The sequence below is a fragment of the Periplaneta americana genome, chromosome 16 (genome assembly GCF_040183065.1).
Source record: "Periplaneta americana isolate PAMFEO1 chromosome 16, P.americana_PAMFEO1_priV1, whole genome shotgun sequence".
Taxonomy (NCBI): Eukaryota; Metazoa; Arthropoda; class Insecta; order Blattodea; family Blattidae; genus Periplaneta; species Periplaneta americana.
The window spans coordinates 66,752,473-66,773,552 of NC_091132.1; the positions used below are offsets into that span (position 1 = coordinate 66,752,473).

The window sequence follows — 21,080 nt, forward strand, 5'->3', positions numbered from 1 at the left end:
TGTCCTTTGCTGCCCTCGACCATTCTTTGCCATAACAGGTGCCAATTAGTAAAGTCAATTTAGGCGTATATAAATCTTAGTGCATTTAATGAATGTAATTAAGCATTTTGTTTTTATTTGAGACGTGAATCCAATGTATTGTACTATTCGTATTTAATCGCCAGAGAATTCCATGAGGAATTTAACCTTAATTAGAATTGATTAAGTTCCTGTTTTTACTACCTGTCCTTAGATCTTTTTAGGATAAACATTTTTAAGAGTTTTAGTAATTAGATCTTTTCAGTATTTTCCTTCTGTCAATCTACTATAATTACTGATTTTTAGAGGCCACATTCCCTCCGTTTTCTTAGAATTGTTTTCTAAGGAAAATGTATGTCGTATTTATTTCTTCCTTGAAGTTTGCAAAAGAAAATACGTAAATAGAGAATGAAGACTGTGCCACTTGAGTTTATTTCTTTAAATCTCCTTGTAAGTACTTTATATTTGGTATTGAATGACGCCCCTAATTACCGTCGACTTTCATGTCTTATTATTTCGCAGTTTTAAATATAAGCACATCCTTTGAACACAAATTAAGCGGCATCCATATTTCTTAATGCTAGATCTTGTGAAAGACTTAATGTTTTTAGTTATATTTCCTACGACACAGGAAAGGAAAGATTTTTATTGCATGTTATATTTCTCATTACTTTTAGTTCTTTTACTCCCACTTGCATTTATATGGAAATGTGAGTCACGCTCTCCTGATAGCTGGGCCATTTAATTCAAGGACCTGCACCCTTAATTTGAATATGATGAGTAATTACCTCAGAGTAACCTTTTTATAGTATTTTGTAAAAGTGTACAGGAATACCAGCGAAGTTTTCTAGTTCAGAAATAAGATCTGTAGACATTTCATATTTCTTTGTGACGTACCTTTCCATGTTTTAGTTAATATACACATGTTTATTACCATATTTATGTAAACGATTGAAAATAGGGTACATTTTGCACTTATTCGAATTATTTTATTGTATTGTGGCATTTGGTTACCACGCCACATTGTGTTTTCTCTCTTTTTCCTCGTTTCCTTTTCCTTTGCTTACCACGCCACATTGTGCTTCCTTTGGTTACCACGCCACATTGTGTTTCCTTTGGTTACCACGCCACATTGTTTTTCCTCTATTTTTCTTCGTTTCCTTTTCCTTTAGTTACCACGCCACATTGTGTTTTCTCTGTTTTTCCTCGTTTCCTTTTCCTTTGGTTACCACGCCACATTGTGCTTCCTTTGGTTACCACGCCACATTGTGTTTCCTCTATTTTTCTTCGTTTCCTTTTCCTTTAGTTACCACGCCACATTGTGTTTTCTCTGTTTTTCCTCGTTTCCTTTTCCTTTGGTTACCACGCCACATTGTGCTTCCTTTGGTTACCACGCCACATTGCGTTTTCTCTGTTTTTCCTCGTTTCCTTTTCCTTTGGTTACCACGCCACATTGCGTTTCCTTTGGTTACCACGCCACATTGTGTTTTCTCTGTTTTTCCTCGTTTCCTTTTCCTTTGGTTACCACGCCACATTGTTTTTTTTTCTGTTTTTCCTCGTTTTCTTTTCCTTTGGCTACCACATTACATTTTCCTTTTCCTTTGGTTACCACGCCACATTGTGTTTCTCTATTTTTCTTCGTTTCCTTTTCCTTTAGTTACCACGCCACATTGTGCTTCCTTTGGTTACCACGCCACATTGTGTTTCCTCTATTTTTCTTCGTTTCCTTTTCCTTTAGTTACCACGCCACATTGTGTTTTCTCTGTTTTTCCTGGTTTCCTTTTCCTTTGGTTACCACGCCACATTGTGCTTCCTTTGGTTACCACACCACATTGTGTTTTCTCTGCTTTTCCTCGTTTCCTTTTTCTTTGGTTACCACATCACATTGTGGTTTCTCTGTTTCTCTTCATTTCCTTTTCCTTTGATTACCACACCACATTGTGTTTTCTCTTTTTCTTCGTTTCCTTTTCCTTTGGTTACCACGCCACATTGTGTTTTCTCTGTTTTTCCTCGTTTCATTTTCCCTTCTGTATCTTTATTTCTCTCTCTCTTCTTTTACTTTGTTTATTTTAATTTACTTTTATTTATTTACGCTTTATTATCTTTTCTGCCACTACATGCCAGTCGGGTCTGTTCCCGTCTTTGGTTTCCGATCGGGATCGCCTGGTTGCGAGGCTAACTGGAAAGGAGCTTTTGTGTTGGTTAGTTTGAAATGGTAACAGATTTACTTTTCTGTAATGTTCCGTTTGTTTCCTTGGTGAGCACTTGTCGTGACGTGAAGGGAGTCTTTTCTATTCTGGCGCCTAATTAGGTCGATCTCCTCATACATGGCGGAGTGGAATACAGCGAGGTGAACGCAATTCGATTCGGCGTGCATGATTTCGGCTGTTCTGGTGCAGCGTTACAGTTACGACAGAAGACATCATGTATGGATTTGTGAGAAACGTTACTATTCAGACTAAGCGTTCAGTCTTCTTGTTTCCTGGACACATCGCACCGTGCTGTTGAGATTTTTTGTATAGACTTGAAATTAACACCGACTCGGTAGATACATACGCCGTATTTCTATACCGTGCGTGGTCTTATTAGGAACTTCGCTCTACCGATGCTTTTTTTTTTACTTGGTTATTTAACGACGCTCTATCAACTACGAGGTTATTTAGCGTCGATGAAATTGGTGATAGCGAAATTATATTTGGCGAGATGAAGCCGAGGATTCGCCGTAGATTACCTGACATTTGCCTTACGGTTGGGGAAACCTCGGAAAAAAACCAACCAGTTAATCAGCCCAAGCGAGAATCGAACTCGCGCCCGAGCGTAGCTCTGGATCGGCCGAAAAGCGCCTTAGCCGACCGAGCTAGCCGGTGGTGTCGGTGCTTGTTCATTTTGTATTAGTTACGGGGCAGTGGCTACCATTTTCCACTCTTGAGATACAGTTAATGTTACCTTCTTTTAGTATTTAGTATTTTATTTATAGGCTACTCTACTTCACTGCTGTGAATTAACTTTTTCCATGGCAACCAACACATTAACAACCATAAAATCCATTTATTCATTTATAACTAATTCACAAATAACACATTACAAAAAAATGCTCAATTTAAAATTCAATTTAGATACCAATAATGAAATTTAGATACTAGTAATGGATAAAATATTGTATAGCACCGAGAAGAGTAAACTGATTTTATGCCCTCGTGGAAACGTTCTACTCGCGCATAAAATCTAATTTTACTCATTTATACTATAAATTACTATTATTTATAGTTATAAGAGTACTTCTTAACCTTTAGTGTAACTTATATACATACATACAGGGTGAGTCAGGAGGAAAGGTACATAGTTTTGGAGGTGATGATATTGGTGATTCTGAACAAAAAAGTTTATATGAACGTATTTCCTGTTCTTAACGGTTTCGGAGAAAACTAATGGAAATAATGAGGAACGGGAAAAATGCAAGTGATAGTAAATTAAAACTTCTTTACCTTATGTTCAGTTTAATTGTGTACTTTTCTTTACAGAACATGTTCGAAAAATTTCACCATCAACTTCAATGCACTTTGTCGCTCTTGCAGACAGCTGCTGTGCTGCTGATCTGAGCTGATTCGGACATTCCTTTACTTGAGCACAGGCATGTAAAATGCGAGTGAGAAGTTCCTCCCTTGTTTCCACTTTGTGTTTGTAGACCTCGCTCTTAAACTACTTCACACACAGTAATCCAATGGAGTAAGGTCGGGTGACCTCGATGGCCAAGAAATTACTCTACCGCGACCGATCCAACGGCTAGGATAACTTTCATTGATCCTACTACAACCTAATGTCGTTTTGGTTGCGTCCGCATGTGAATACTGATAAAGGACAAGAGAGTGACACCCGTGATTTCCAAACAGCTGTATGTCAGATACTGTTAAGAACTTTTTTGTTCAGAATCATAAATATTATCATCCCTCACAAAATGTACTTTTCCTCCTGACTCGCCCGTATTTATACGAACCCTAGATGTAGGTGGTGTAGGTAAACAATTTTACTCGGTACTAACTAGAGAAGTCAACTGCTCCATATTAAAGAATTTTGTAACTTCGGAACTAATATTTTTGTATCTTTTTACGATAATGTTGTTATTTTCTACTTTCTTGTAATATATGAGCTTTTGTATAATTCTGTCTCAATTCTTTCCGAACAATTCGACTCAATGATTCTTTTGTAGTTTGTTTTATTGGTAATGTACTGTTTGTTTTATTGGTAGTGTACTGTATATTTCTCATGTTCAGTAAATTTCTCCCTTACTCAATGTTGCAATGATTGCCCTCTCTCTGTGATATATTGACGATTTTATTTCTGAGTAGAGAATGCTATTATTATTTCTTTTTTTCAATTTTAATACTGTCTACGTTTCAAGTTAAAGTTTATTTCTTTGTACGTATATGTTGTAATAGTACTACTTTAATAGCTTTATGTGGAAGAGGCTAGAGAAAAATAAAGATGGGAATATTTAATGAAATCAACTTCATTCTACAATATGCGAATTGATAAGATAAACACATGAAGTGGTACGTTATGTATAAGAAGCATTTTACGACGCATAAAAAAGAACAAATACTTAATGCATTGTATGGGATTTCCAAATAATTTCATGAATTCCTAGACTTAATATCCAACGAGTCAAATATCCACAACTCATGTTGCAGCTGAGTCAGCATCTGAACAGCCAGTTATATCACCAATCAGTCAGGGCATTTTCTTTGTCCCCATAATCTTGTTCAAATTTGAACTTACCGAACCCACGAGTAAGTCAACTCTGTAAGCTTGTATCACATAACATTAATAGGAGTCATATTGCTTGACAGTAATAATTTCGGTCGTGTTACGTTTAAAAAGAGGAAGAGGAGGGGGTGTAGAATAGGGGTGAGATATCTCGTAACCACGGAAGACGAGCTCTTATATATACATTTTGAGGGTGTATAGCTGAGATCTAAGAAGACGTCATGGTCGCAGAATTTATTATCAAACTTCTTACATAAATAATATTTCACGCGAAGAAAAAATGAAGACGGGAAGGAAGAAGAAGAAAATGTGTGACTCCTCGCGTCTCCATCCTCGGTGACCTTTCTGCTGTCTCTGTGAGAGTGTGATTCAGTTTCAGCTATCTCGTCGCTTTTACGTGCAAAAGAAAACATGACAGAAATCAATAAGGAGCTCTTGAAGATTTTTCTTGCCCTGTTTCCCCAGAACTGCTCTTGAGCAAACAGAATCCGAGATGATAATGATTTCTTTGAGGCGCTCATTTCCAGCCGTCTCGTATTGTTATTACTCTTCCCGCTCGAATCGCGTTTCTGGGATTTTAAGCTGCTTACACATTATTGCGAAGAATGACGGAAATCAAGTTTGTTCTCCAAATATGAACATCTGTAAGTCTTTGCTTCGTACTTGGAGAGGGTTAGAACTAGAGTGGCGTTTAGTTCTGAAGTACCGTATTTTATGTTATATTTAATTCGAAGAATTTATATTTTAAAGATATTTTCGTTCTTCTTTTTAATAATGTCTTATTATAAAATAGATATTAAAGCAGTATAATTTTCGTAACATTTTTTTTTGTATTGTATTTATTCTTATAACTCATCCTGGTGCTTTCGAGTATGGACTTCTTGTACCTTCATCACAGAGACAAATAAGAGCGTAATACTATCTTCGGATATTAAAACCTTGAAGTGAAAAGAATATCTTACTTATTAATTAATTAGAAAAAAAAGTGCTAAGATTACGTATAATGTCTATACATAAATGAGGGTAATAAAATTAGGATAAATAAATATTAGAAAAAAATCCTAACATTACGTATAATGTCTATAAATAATAATAATAATAATAATAATAATAATAATAATAATAATAATAATAATAGTAATAATAATAATAATTTATTTATACTGGTATAGTTACGGTCATAGAGCCTTCTCTTACACTCTACCAGGTCACAAAGTGTACAAGCAGAGAAAATTTAACAAAAAGTTACAGAACAGAATACTAACACATTACAATAATAATAATAATAATAATAATAATAATAATAATAATAATAGCATAACAAAAACGACGCTAAACAACATGAAAATAATACCTTAATAGAAAAAAGAAAGTAAAATACATTGGAATATAAGAAAAAGCAACTCATTTAGTACAAATAATTAATATCGAAAACGTAAGGAAAGATATAAACAAAATAGAATGTAATAAAATAATAATAAAAAAGAAGAAAAGAAATACGAAGATTAAATAAAATCCACAATAAAAAAGTATGATAATAAATTTATCTGGTGATCAAGAGAACAAAATAGGCTATTAAAATTAGGATAAATAAATGATTAGAAAACAGTCCTAAGATTACGCATAATGTCTATACATAAATGAGGGTAATAAAATTAGGATAAATAAATAATTAGAAGAAAGTCCTAAGATTACGTATAATATCTATATATAAATGAGGGTAATAAAATTAGGATAAATAAATAATTAGAAAAAAGTCCTAAGATTACGTAAAATGTACATACATAAATGAGGGTAATAAACTTAGGATAAATAAATAAATAAATAAATAAATAAATAAATAAATAAATATAATTTGCTGGAAAATTTAAAGGGGGAGGTAGATATTTCTCTAGTATAATTTTATTATATTTGAACTTTTTTTTCTCAAAATCTATAGTCGTGTGGAATAAAAATTTGCATACTTAATATACATCATCTATACATCAATGAACAATTGTAATATTTTTGAAAACCAAATAGTATTTTTTTTAATTATGAAAAATCGTTTAGAATAAGATTGGTCAGCCGGGCGGCGTTTGCATGATGAAATACTAACATATTTAAATTTTGATGTAATACTTTTTTCACCTATTTATAACAAACGCGTCTGCAACATACAGTAAAATCTCTGACTAGTTAGTTTTAAAAATATGTTTACTTTTATTTTATTTTATACTATTTTTTTTAAATTTTGATCAATATTATTAAAAAAATAAACTAACTTATATATTCTCTATTAAAGATTTTACTGTATGTTGTTCACATGCATAAACGGAAGAACCGTGGGAAAAACTCTCACAATCTTAACTTTGTCCATTACTAATACAACTCTACTATATCCGGGATTTGAAGTCGGACTAGCTGTTGTGTCAAGCCACCGCTTTTCCAACTGAGCTACAAAGGCGGTAATAAATAGCGACAATCCAAAAAAAAGTAACTACAGAACTTCATTTTACATAACTAAATCTACCTTAAATTCAATGGCTGGTTCTGAAATGTCCTACCATAGACAGACTGAATATTTCCTTTTTTATCCGTGATTCTAGAGCGGGGAATTGGGTTCATATTTTAGAAAGATAATAAATTTATAATCCCAAAAACGTACAGTAAAATGCAATGTTTTATTCACGGAGTAAATAAGTAAAGACAAATCTGTATAATAAAAAAAGAAAAGTTTAGAACACTTAGTGAAGTTACTTGCTGCATTGGGAGGTCATGCAAGTTAGTTGCTTTAGTGACTGCTAGGTTTTGATTAGACCTCCCGCAAAGCCGTAATCCAGAGTATGAATAATCCACTACATTGTTAACAGCTGTTTAATTCCAGTGTCGTCACCCAATTAGCAGGAACTGGGATAAAGCAGCACCGCTTGTTTAACTATGTTGAAGTTGTTAACATTTTAATGGGCTTTTTCAGGACTACAGAATAGCGTTATGGACTCGAAGAACTAATGAGATCCGAATTCAAGAGTCTCTTGAATAGTTTAATGATGCCGTTAAATGTCTCAGTGGAATGGGTTCTTTCGAAATATTGGAGATTGCATATGTTGCACACCAAGAAGTAACGAAGAACTGCATTGCAGAGGTGCTTATTGTTCTGCATTCACTGCGTTCTACTGTATGTATCTGTGTAATTTCCAGCTAAGGTAGAGCTTTGACATTATCCAGAGGTCATGATGGGTTATGGACGTTAGTGCGTTGCTAGTGTGAAATCCCGTGCTATCTCAGATGTAGTTCCTTATGCTGTCAACGAAATCCAATGCGTTAGTCTTGAGATGAAGTCCATGATATGCTTTTAGAACCAGACTTCAATGTGTATATTAAAAAAGCGACAGAGAGGAAGAAAGGAAGGAAGGAAGAAACGGAGGAAGAAAGGGAGAAAGGAATAAAGGAAGGACGAAAGGAAAAAATAAATGAAGGAAGGAAGAAAGAAAGGGAGAAAGGAAGAGAGAAAGGGAGGAAGGAAAGAAGGAAGAAAGAAAGAAAGAAAGAAAAAGGAAGGAAGGAAAGAAAGGGAGGGAGGAAGGAAGGAAGGAAGAAATGGAAGGAGGGAGAAAGAGAGAAAGGAAGAGAGAAAGGGAGGAAGGAAGGAAGAAAGGGAGGATGGAAAGAAGAAAGAAAGAAAGGGAGGAAAGAAAGGAGGAAGGAAGAAAGGGGGATGAAAGAAAGAAAGAAAGAAAGGGAGGAAGGAAGAAAGAAAGAAAGGGAGGGAGGAAGGAAGGGAGAAAGGAAAGAAGGAAGAAAGAAAGAATGGGAGGAAAGAAGGGAGGAAGGAAGAAAGGGGGAGAAAAGGGAGGAAGGAAGGAAAAAAGAAAAGGAAGGAGGAAGGGAGGAAGGAAAGAAAGAAGAAAGAAAGAATGGGAGGAAAGAAGGGAGGAAGAAAGGGAGGAAGAAAGAAAGAAAGAAAGAAAGGGAGGAAGGAAGGAAGGAATAAATGGAAGGAGGGAGAAAGGAAGAAAGGGAGGAAGGAAGGAATAAATGGAAGGAGGGAGAAAGGAAGAAAGGGAGGAAGGAAGAAATGAAATGAGGGAGAAAGGGAGGAAGAAAAGGAGAAAGGAAGAGAGAAAGGGAAGAAGGAAGGAAGAAAGGGAGGAAGGAAGGAAGAAAGGGAGGAAGGAAGGAAAAAGGGAGGAAGGAAAGAAGGAAGAAAGAAAGAAAGAGGGAAAGAAAGGAGGAAGGAAGAAAGGGGGAGGAAAGGAAGAAAGGGAGGAAGGAAGAAAGAAAGAAGGAAAGGGAGGGAGGAAGGAAGGAAGAAATGGAAGGAAGGTGAAAGGAAGAAAGGGAGGAAGGAAGAAATGAAAGGAGGGAGAAAGGGAGGAAGAAAAGGAGAAAGGAAAAGAGAAAGGGAGGAAGGAAGGAAGAAAGGGAAGAAGGAAAGAAGGAAGAAAGAAAGAAAGGAAGGAAGAAAGGGAGGAAGGAAAAAAGAAAGAAAAGGAGGAAGGAAGGAAGAAATGGAAGGAGAGAGAAAGGAAGAGAGAGAGGGAGGAAGGAAGGAAGAAAGTGAGGAAGGAAAGAAGGAAGAAAGGGGGAGGAAAGGGAGGAAGGAAGAAATGAAAGGAGGGAGAAAGGGAGGAAGAAAAGGAGAAAGGGAGAAAGAAAGAAAGAAAGAAAGGAAGGAAGAAATGGATGGAGGGTGAAAGGGAGGAAGGGAGGGAGGGAGGGAGAAAGGAAGGAAGAAATAGAAGGAGGGATAAAGGGAGGAAGAAAGGGAGACAGGAAGAAAGGGAGGAAGGAAGGAGGAAAGCGAGGAAGGGAGGAAGGAAGGAAGAAATGGAAGGAGGGAGAAAGGGAGGGAGAAAGGAAGAAATGGAAAAAGGAAGGAAGAAAGGGAGGGAGGAAGGAAGAAAGGAAGGGAGGAAGGAAACAAAGGGAGGGGGGAAGGGTGGAAGAAAGGAAGGGAGGAAGGAAGGGAGGGAGGAAGGAAGAAAGGGCGGGAGGAAGGGCGGAAGAAAGGGAGGAAGGAAGGGAGAAAGGGTGGAAGAAAGGGAGGGAGGGAGGAAGGAAGAAAGAAAGGTAAGAAGGAAGGGAGGGAGGAAGGAAGAAAGGGGAGATAGGAAGAAAGGGAGGAATGATGTAAACTTGGAAGGGGAGGAATTTGGTGAATTTCATACCGTATATAAACATCTGGACCAAGACCTACAACGTTTTCATAATATGTACTCTAGAATGACTAATTGAAAATAAATATATTCACAATATAATAAAAGAGAAAATACGGAAACGGAACACTCAGTTTCGAACAGCAGATAACACTAGAGAAAAATTAGTCGTATGTTTAACGTAAGTACATGCTTCAAATTTAAATACATAATACTCTTGATTTTAATATTTCAGTAAAGTTTCATACTACGGGACCTATGTGAAGTGGCTTTTTGAATACATTTTACATTTTAATATGTATGGTCACATCTACACCGGTGTACGTATTACAATAGTACGTAATAGTAGTAGTAATAACAATAATAATAATAATAATAATAATAATAATAATAATAATAATAATAATAATAATAATTATACTTACTTACTTACTGGCTTTTAAGGAACCCAGAGGTTCATTGCTGCCCTCACATAAGCCCGCCATCGATCCCTATCCTGAGCAAGTTCAATCCAGTCTCTACCATCATATCCCACCTCCCTCAAATACATTTCAATATTATCCTCCCATCTACGTATAATAATAATAATAATAATAATAATAATAATAATAATAATAATGATAATAATAATTAATAATGGAAATAATGAAATAAATTGACATACAGTGCTCACGCTCATATAAAAATCTCTTCCTATTTCCTCCTAAGCTTCGTTCCTAATGTTTAAGTCTCTGTTACTGGAAGACTTAAAATTATACAAAAATCCATGTTGCCTTACTTTTTCAATGATGTATTCCTCCATAATGAAACTGCACGTGCTCTCCATCATCCACCTATGTCCGGTGCAACAGAAAATCGGAACATGATGGCACGAGTGATACCTACACTGGAGAGGACGTGGCGTGGAAACAGTGTGATTCTAAGCAACGTAAATAAGTGCAGAAAACGAATACCACACATTAAATGCAGAACGTGACAGCACAGGAAATCACATTCTGTGCCGTGCCGTGTCAATAATGTTTCTACTAGTGCTGTTGATCGATCAAAATATTTAATCGATTAACTATTGGAATACAATCTATTAATGAATAGATTAATCGAGTTTTGATCGAGTTGAAAAAACGTTTTAATATACTGTAATACATAATCATTGTTAAATTTAGCTTGTGTTCTGTGAAAAGCATAAGTATTAAATGTTGTATATCTGTATATATTGTATCATAATATTACGGAACAACTTTTTATTGCTTAGTAACATTTATTATGAGGCTTATAATTTATTGTGTCAATTTATTCGGGAATTTTTGAGACAAACATAAATAACAAAAAGTATGAAGACTCACCTAGTTAATACTGTTTCATCTATGATTTTGTGAGTGCATTCACATGCTCCGAATTAAGTGCTGCTCTACGTTTAGTAACAATGTTTCCTGCATCATTATCACGAAAAAACTTTTTTCTGTCAAGCACTTCGCCACGATCGTTCAATTTAAATCCAAATGTTTCACCGAGTTTACCTCTCAAATTCTCATATGACATAATGGAGTTTACACGTCTCACAAACCACAGAAAACTGATTTTTTTTTCTTTATCAAACTAAACACACAACCTTCATAATATACAAAATCAGTACAGAAACTGCACCTGCAGTCGAAACAGAAGACTGGCCCCTATTGTAATCGAATTAACAGATTTTAGAAAGAGAAGAAGGTAGTTACGCTTTCACTTGCATACAGTGTAGATATGGCTATTTTATAAAAGACGTGGGGGACGAATCGCAGAAAAATAGATATTTCATATGCTAGGAAGATAAGCTGACAACAAGGTGGAAGTTTTCTTGGAAAACCATAAAACTTAATAAGGATTTCACATTGTATTTCAACTTTAAATACAGGTAGACTAGGTTACTGTCGTCATATCTCTATCTCTTTCTGAAGTGTTTGTGCAAAGATTTTCCCTACGCTACCTGGTTTACAGTTAGAAAATAACAGTACTATTGTGCTTTTAAGTAAGTAATTTCCGAGAGAGAAATGTCGCAAATTTTAGTATTAGTTTGTGTTAACAAAATAATAATTAATATAAACTACAACCCATTCATTTTAATCGACAAGATTATTCGATTACATATTTTTGATCGATTAATCATACAACAGAAATTGATCGAATAATCTATTACATTAATCGATTAAAACCCACAACAATAGTTTCTACCTTTAGGGATGCTCTACGTCCCAATAAACACCTCCATCTATAACGATCCTCAACGAATTATTAAATCGTGGCAGAAATTTCTGCAGAGTTGTTACACAGTTATTCCTCAAAATTATTTGAAATATATTTTCATTAATTTTTAGTTTTATGATGAAATATATGCATGATAGAATAATTAAATTCTGAACTCGAGTTGTTCGCTGGATGCACACAGGCCGAAATCATTAATAATCACATCGATAGATGTGGAAACGCACACGAACTCCTCGTGATTCCAAAGCTTTTGTGTCGTCATGTACCAGGGATTAAATAATTTGACTAATGAGAACAAAAATCTATTTTAATGTAATTCGCAGCGAGCAAATCCGATATTTTAACAATGCTGACTGTTTTTGTACCGCACACAGGAATCGTCACTGCCCTCAACACTTTTTACACAGACACACGCACACTCCTGTGTACATGATATATGTGTAGCCCTATATGTGTGATGCTGAGGGAAGTTACAGCATTGGGAAGTTGGAATCAATGAATCAATGTTTATAGCCGAGGTACGCCATTGTCCACAGTGGCGCCACACAAACTGAGCGGATGACGCTATAGTTAAATGATGTGGACGGGATATGAACGCCGTGGGTTCCAGCAGACCAACCAGCCAACCGTTCTTAAGTTGGCACTGGTTGCCAGAACTGAATGTAATGTACTGTGGCTGGACATTAAACCTTATGCACCTCTCGGAACAGTGGCGTGATCATTAAGTTATTGATACGGAAAGTTTTTCTGTTATCTCTTCAGTTAAACTAATTAAAACGTTTATAATTAATTATTAATATTTGAGGAGAAATAATGGCAGTTGACAATGGACATATACGTCAACATATATGCCTAACATAGAGTCAGGCCATAAAGGGAAACATTGAAGGAGGAGAATTCGATCCGGTGCTGTGGATTGAATTCGGCGTAGCTCAGTGGTCAGAGCGCTTGTTACATAGAACCAAGGACCCGGATTCGATCCCCGGCGCCGGAGCGAATTTTTCTCCTCAAATATTGATTATCAATATTACAGCTATTATTCTGTCTGACAAATTAATAAATGTATAATATGTTTATAATTAACCTTCTTTTGACTCAGTCTCTTCATCTCCTCATCATCAGAACCGTCATCAAGCCTTGTTTTATATTATTGCGATGTACCGAAGTAGGCCTACATATGATATTTCCGTGCAGGAATTCTGCGTTACCATAATGATGAAGATGGAGTGGAGAAAAATTCTCTCCACCACCGGGATTCGAACCCGGGTTTTCAGCTCTACGTGCTGACGCTCTATTCACTAAGTCACACCGGATTCCAATTCCGATGTCGGATTGAATCCTCTCAGTCTGGACATTGTGCCACTGTCACACATATGTGACACAGAACATCCTTCTATTCTTCATCTTTTACCGTCTCTGCAGCCCATCTCTGGAACTCTCTACCACAACATGTCAGAGACTGTCGGACATTGTATAGTTCCAAAAATAAACTAAAATTGCATTTTTTTCAATTGTGATTAGGCCTACTTTCAGTTATAAGCCCTTTTCTCTGCGATAGTTTTGTAAATATATATAAATATCTTTTTCCTTTCTTTCCCCTTTTTGTTCTCTTGATCACCAGATGAATTTATTACCACACCCTTTTTATTGTGAATTTTACTTAATTTTCGTATTTCTTTTCTTTTTTATTATTTTATTACATTCCATTTTGTTATATTCTTTCTTCGTTCTTCATACTAACTATTTATACTAAATGAGTTCACTGTATTTTACTTCCTTTTTTTCTATTATGGTATTATTTTCGTGTTGTTTAGTGTCGATTTATTATGCTATTATCATTATTTTTTTGTAATATGTTAATATTCTGTTCTTTAACTTTTTGTTAAATTTTTCACTGATTGTATACTTTGTGACCTGTAGAGTGTAAGAGAAGGCCCTATGGCCTTAACTCTGCCAGTATAAATAAATAAATTAATTAATTAATTAAATAAATAAATAAACACAGTGCATAAGGTTGGCCACTAAAGAGAAACTAAGAGGTGGAGCTTAAACTGAGAGGATTCAATCAGGCATCGGAATTGGAATCCGGTGTGGCTTAGTGGATAGAGCGTCAGCATGCAGAGCTGAAAACCCGGGTTCGAATCCCGTTGCAGGAGAGAATCTTTTTCCTCTCCACCGTTCCTTCATAAAGCCTTATTCTTTTCTTCTCCTTTTTCTTCTTCTCTACCAGGAACAAGGACCATTTAAAAACATTTCCGACATTATAATTTATTTCCTTATATATTGATTGAGAATATGTAGCTAATCGACGATGTGTGCAATCGAGGGGGAAAGGAACTGGCCATCCTACCCCATTATCTCCTGGCATAGTTGCCTCATAAGTAATCACTTTTGAGGTTCAAACCTGTCTTCGGACAGTTGACTAAACAACATATCGAATTAGGTTCTGGCTGATATCTACATATATTATCAGGCAGTACATCTCATTTGACGATGTGTGTCAGGGGAAGAACAATTATTTGTATACATCTGAAGTCTGATTTGTGATATGTTAAGATTCAACGATTTATGCAATGAAAGAAGAGAGGATTACATCAATGGAAAAATCCATGGCCTCATCGGGAATCGAATCACAGATCTTCCGACTTGCAGCGTTAACGCTACCGCTCGCCTCCTCAAGGAAACTTACTTAATATAAAATAACTTGTTTATGTTTGAAAAATTTACAAGTACTGGTGCAAGAAATTATTGTAACGGGAACCTTTGAATTTTACGTTGAAATTCAGTCTAGCTACCACAATTATTAATTTCAAGCATTTGAATTTAAATTAGAATAGTCTCACATACACGGACGTATGATCAATAATTTTATACCGTATTTTGATATAATAAGTGATACAAACATTTTAGACAAATGCACTTTTAACAAACATAATGTATGACAATTTATTACTTTTTTTTTTGTAGATAAGCATTCTTAAAAATATTTTTGCTTTATTTTAGATTCAATTCCACATTCTTCGATAAACTAAAGTAGTTTTTTCATGAGACTATTCCCTTGTACAGTTACAAATCCTGAAAACAAAATTCCAAAAGGAGTCAGCAAGAAGTGTTACAAAATATAAAATAATGTTGAACAAAAAATAGGAGAAATATCTTTATGTTTATGCATCTAAAACAATATACTGTGTGAAGAAATGAAAAGAGTTCGCCTCTGCGGAATTCTTTTTATCTTTCCTTCTTCCTCTTCCTGTTCCCCCTTCCCCATCTAGGATTTGTATCTTCAAAAGCGCTGACGCGACGAATCGTGAGTTATTAAAAGTGGATTATATATAAGGGATACCAGGAAAACCGTGTTATTCCATTTTCAAAAAATGCTAAGTCTGTCAAAGGGGTATAAAAATCAAACTAGTGTTACGTTTAATGTGTAATTCTTGCCGTTCTTGTAAATAAGATTGCTTTCACAAAAGAATTTGTCTCTCTGTATGAATTGGGGTAACAGTGTAGACCTACAGCTGAGACAACAGGTTGATTAATTGTATTCGCTTTACAGCATATTTTCGCTTTCTTCCGCAATCTCATGTTGTAGTGAATTACATATTCTTGTCTATATTTTCCCTTAGATATAGATATTGGAAAGAGCGGCAAAATTTTGGCAATGGATGCGAAATTATTCCCCACTTTTCTCCCTGGATTATTTAAGTATTTATTTATTTACTTATTTATTTTGTCTCCTATGTATGTATGTATGTATGTATGTATGTATGTATGTATGTATGTATGTATGTATGTATGTATGTATGTATGTATGTATGTGTGTATGTATGTATGTATGTATGTATGTAGTATAGTCTTAGAAAAAAGTTGTATCACAAACATAGAATTTTTTATAAGTCTCTGAAAGGAAGCAGTGCGCATGATCAGAAGAGGAGCGACCTGATTTACAAAAATAGGACTAGTTGAGGTAATAAAATTAGTTTTGTTTCGTTGTATGTCTGATCATGCGCACTGCTTCCTTTCTGGGACTTATAAAGTATCCGTGGGATAATTTTTTCCAAGACTGTACGTATATGTTGTCAGTTAACAGTACGAAGACTGGTTGAAATCTCATAATTGAAACCAATAAGCCATCACTCATGAGGCAACTAAGCCAAGAGATGATGTGGTAGAGTGGCCAGTTCCTTTCCCTCTTCATCGCATATATCGCTGACTACTAACATATTTCATTAGTCAGACTTCAAATGTATACAAACAAAAATCTTCCGCTGACACATACAGTCAAGTGAGATGTACTGTCTGATAACAGGCTAGATGTACAGCCTTAGACAGAAAAAATGGCGTGAAATTGTCTAAGTTCACTTCCGGCAGTGCCTAGTTCACACCACTAAGGAAAGGATGTTTATTTTGCGCCTAATTTACTCATTGGATACATCTTCGTTATAGATTGTTCATAACACTTGACAGACTTATAAATAGACAGAAAAATCAAACAAAACAAAGGAAAAACAGAGCGGAGTCGTACATAACAATTCTTCACGTTAAACCTAAACATTCACAGAATCAACTAAAGTCTTCCGAAGGCGTATGGCAGCCGATTTTTTTTCTAAGACTCTACATATCAACCAGAGCCCCATGTTCAGGTATTACAGCTTGAGCTACTTGACCTCCAAAATAAGACACCCTGCTACAAAGTAGATACTCAGGTCTTCTCCGCTTCGGTAGTCACATTTTTGTACTTTTTGGTTCTACTTACACTTACGAACAGTTCTTCAGTGGGTTAAATGATCGGAAACGCAATACGCGAAGTAGAATTGTTGTTATAATTTTGGTTTCTTTACTGCGTATTAATTGTTCGAAGACGGAGTCTGAATTTGACAAGATTGCCAGAAAAAAATGCCACAATGCAGGTGTCAAAAAATAATGTGGTAATAAACTCCAATTTCCATTATATTTATAACACTGAGAAATGTTTTGTTTGTTTATAATATAGCAGATTGTTTTATAAAAACTGGTATAAATAATTTTAATTATGATGTGTTTTGAAGTTATTAGGTAGGTAAACATTTATACATGCAACAGTTTGTATAGTTACGAGGAAAGTAAAATCTGTATTAACTACCGCATTAGACGCAGAGTATCAGATACCATATTATACGCTACATGTCCCATTTTTTGCCAAATTGTCAGTTACCATGTTTTACGCCGGAGCCCCTCAATTATTTCAATTTGCATATAATAATACGGTAATAATAATAGTGAAAGTAATAAAATTTACTTCCATAATTACGTTAAAATCAGAGAAATTATGTAACTGATCATACTGTTAATTTGTTTTCTATTATAAATTACGAAAATGAAAAAAAATATAAATATATATATATAAATTAAATCACAGGATGATTGTATAAGGAATACGACACTGAATGTTTACAGCAAAAACTCGGACCACTGTATGAGGATAGAACGGGTAGGTAAGGCGACAAACAACTGTGCAAGATATTTATTCACTGGCTCCTGCATGTTTGATCTAACCATGTAGATGATGATGATGATGATGATGATGATGATGATGATGATGATGTAGTTTATTGTTTAGAAGGCGTTTGACATTACCTCCAAGTACGGAAAAATATTTCTCTTTGCAATCTTGATTAAATTTAAGCTTGTACTGTAGAGGCAAAAAAAAAAAAAAAAACCGGACCGACCCTTGTAGCTGATTTCAGAGTCACAGATTCAAATTTTGCTAGCCACAAAACACATCCATCTCGTATAATTAATTGTAACAATGAAATTTATTGCATTTGTTCGATTCTTACTGTCTTTTGTTTCCTTCAGTGCCTCAAACTTACAGACGAAAAAACTTTGAGAGTTTCATTTTCATCTGGCATCAGTATCACATTTCTACCTCTATTCTGCAAAGATAACTGCGTATTTTTTACATTAAATAGCAGTACATATCTCTGGCTTCAATATCCATATTGAAATTACCACAGTTTGACACAATACACAGCACAGGATTCTTTTGTATCAGCTACAAGGGTCGGTCCGGTTTTTATACCACTACTGTACACTAGTTTTGAATGTGGTATTTAACTCGTATTATCCATTACTGCAGTGATGTCAAACTCAATGCCACTATAAACCTACACAGAGCGCGGTATCAGACTAAAGGCAGCGGACGTAAAGCAGACGAGAATTCAATCGTACCTGCGTGCAATGTTCTGTGACCGATCGCTTTGCCGTGTGGGAAAGTAAGACCAGGCAAATTTCCTGTTCACGATTAGCGACAAGCTTATGGTCTCGTACTTAGAAGGTTCATTCAGACATACATTCTTTGCTGTTGTTAAAATGCAATTCTTAATAAATTTTCCGTCTGAATAAGTTCCATGTCTTGCGAGAGTCATGCGCGGTAGTTCATAACTTGCTCCTACAGCATCAACACTATACACCTCCATATTCTACGAAAAAATATAACTTACATAAAAAAAACTTTAAGAATAGTGCGTTGACCGACACGTTATTATCACAGTTTTCATCAATTCATAAAGTTAGTATCGTTGCACAAAATGCACCATGCTTTTCAGAACTATTTTCAATGAAAAAGTGCGTCTCATGCCCCGAAAAATACGTTACTTAGTGGGGAATGTATAATAAACAATAATACTTACTTACAAATGGCTTTTAAGGAACCCGTAGGTTCATTGCTGCCCTCACATAAGCCCACCATCGGCACAGATCCTGTGCAAGATTACTCCTCTCTCTACCATCATCCCACCTCTCTCAAATCAATTTTAATATTATCCTCCCATCTACGTCTCGGGCTCCCCAAAGGTATTTTTCCCCCCGACTTCCCAACTAACACTATATGCATTTCTAGATTCGCACGTATGTGCTACATGCCCTGCCTATCTCAAACGTCTGGATTTAATGTTCTTAATTATGTCATGTGAAGAATACAATGCGTGAAGTTCTGCGTTGTGTAACTGTCTCCATTGTCCTGTAATTTCATCCCTCTTAGCCCCATATATTTTCCTAAGAACCTTATTCTCAAACACCCTTAATTTCTGTTCCTCTCTCAAAGTGAGAGTCCAATTTTCACAACCATACAGAACAACCGGTAATATAACTGTTTTATAAATTCTAACTTTCAGATTTCTTGACAGCAGACTGGATGACAAAAGCTTCTCAACCTAATAATAACAGGCATTTCCCATATTTATTCTGCGTTTAATTTCCTCCCGAGTATAATTTAATAATAAATATTAATAGAATACTTAAGTAATCATAATAAAAAATGTGTACCTTACGGAATAATTAATGTTTATTTATGTCATTCTCCTTAAATTTGTGGTCATTTCCTTCAAACTCTAGTATAAATTTAGTGATCAATTATATATTTCCTTGGGTCATCGAAATGCAGATCCCGGTCATTAATATTACCTATCTATTACTGGTACGACTTTTTTTTACATATCAACTATAATTCTATGAAACAGATCTTTGGTTTCGTCTTAGGACTGTACAACAGTAAATTCCATGAGCTTTAAAAATGTGCAACTACTGTAAATAGCATTTAACTTGTTAGACAAATAATAATTGTAATATCGCACGGCGTGAGTGAACTACTTAGTAGGCCTATGTCACATTTATCTACTTTTAGACATTTTATTAGAACAACTCGTTCTTCTCCATCAAATCCTTCATAGTCCGCTTGATGTTTCAACTCGTAATGTCGTTTTATATTTACTTTCTTATAAAGAAGTACTGTTTGCGTACTAAGCATTGTACATGATTTGCTACAACCCTACATAACACATTCTCCCATTCTACGTATGTTAAAAATCTACGCAAAGTAGGGAATTCAGCGCGGATCATATCTATGGATTTAGAAACAGTTTTTCCTTTAATTTCAAGTTCTTACGTCTCCGCCTACCAAAGCACTGTGGCAGCAGCTCGGGCTACGAGAGGCCCTGGGCCCGAGCTCGTGGCAAACGTATGGCAACTGGTCGACCTTGACGTGACTACATTACTGCACGTTGTGATAGATATTGGCTTCTGAGTGGTCGCTGGTGCCTCCCCTCTCTCTAGATATGCTCATACGTCAAAGACCTTGAAACACAGTTCATGAAGCAGTAAATCTCCACCCCTGAATTAGATAAACGAAACGCTTGTCAAGTAAAGGTAGCTGTGCCTTCTTTTCAGTGATCTACGAGTGTTTCGGTAGCATAAATTATAATTGGAGTGTGGCTGTTTTATAGAACTTTACGTGTACCCTTCTCTACAGGCACATACTTACGAGGTAAGACCTGCTTCATTCATTGGCATGGTAACGGGGATCACCTGCTTATAGTCACTGTGTAACTATGTCTATCTTTAACTTTGCTTTTGTTTCATGAATGAAAACTTTACAAGTTAGGTATTAAAAGCCTGTGTTAGTTAATTTACATTTTCTAAAAAAAAAAAAAGGTTCAATATACACACCTTTCATTAAAGTTTCGTAAGAAGAAACTTGTTTGCTTATGGTTTAATGAAACTCTCGCCCACTCGGGCGGGATCTATGCATTTTCAAAATATTTTCTCAGTATTCCTCACAGTTTTTTTTTTTCCTTATCACACTTTACTTTTAAGAAATAGGAACTCAATGCATTTCCTTTTTGCATATTGTACTTGTATACACTCGCTGTACATTACATTATTTGTAAAACGTTAAAAATGAAAGTACAGTAGGCCCTATCGGTAACAGTAGTAGTCCTTATTCTTAACAAAACCTTAATGTTAAGAATACGACTTATACTCGGTTCCTGATACTCTAATATATAAAAAACGGATAATTTAAATTTATAAATAGTCTTTATTAGCCATATAATAATAATAATAATAATAATAATAATAATAATAATAATAATAATAATAATA

General features: G+C 35.3%; 1 protein-coding gene across 3 annotated transcripts in view; it reads left to right on the forward strand.

Annotated features, from left to right (window-relative positions):
- LOC138716394 (uncharacterized) overlaps window positions 1-21,080 on the forward strand; it is a 1,440,554-nt gene that overhangs the window by 432,757 nt on the left and 986,717 nt on the right. The window contains exon 1 of one of the 3 annotated variants that reach the window (XM_069849431.1): window positions 20,344-20,463. The exons of the other annotated variants lie outside the window; for them this stretch is intronic. The gene's annotated coding sequence lies outside the window, so the exon portion shown is untranslated. Of the gene's footprint in view, window positions 1-20,343; window positions 20,464-21,080 lie in introns of those variants that run through there. 3 annotated transcript variants of the gene reach the window in all.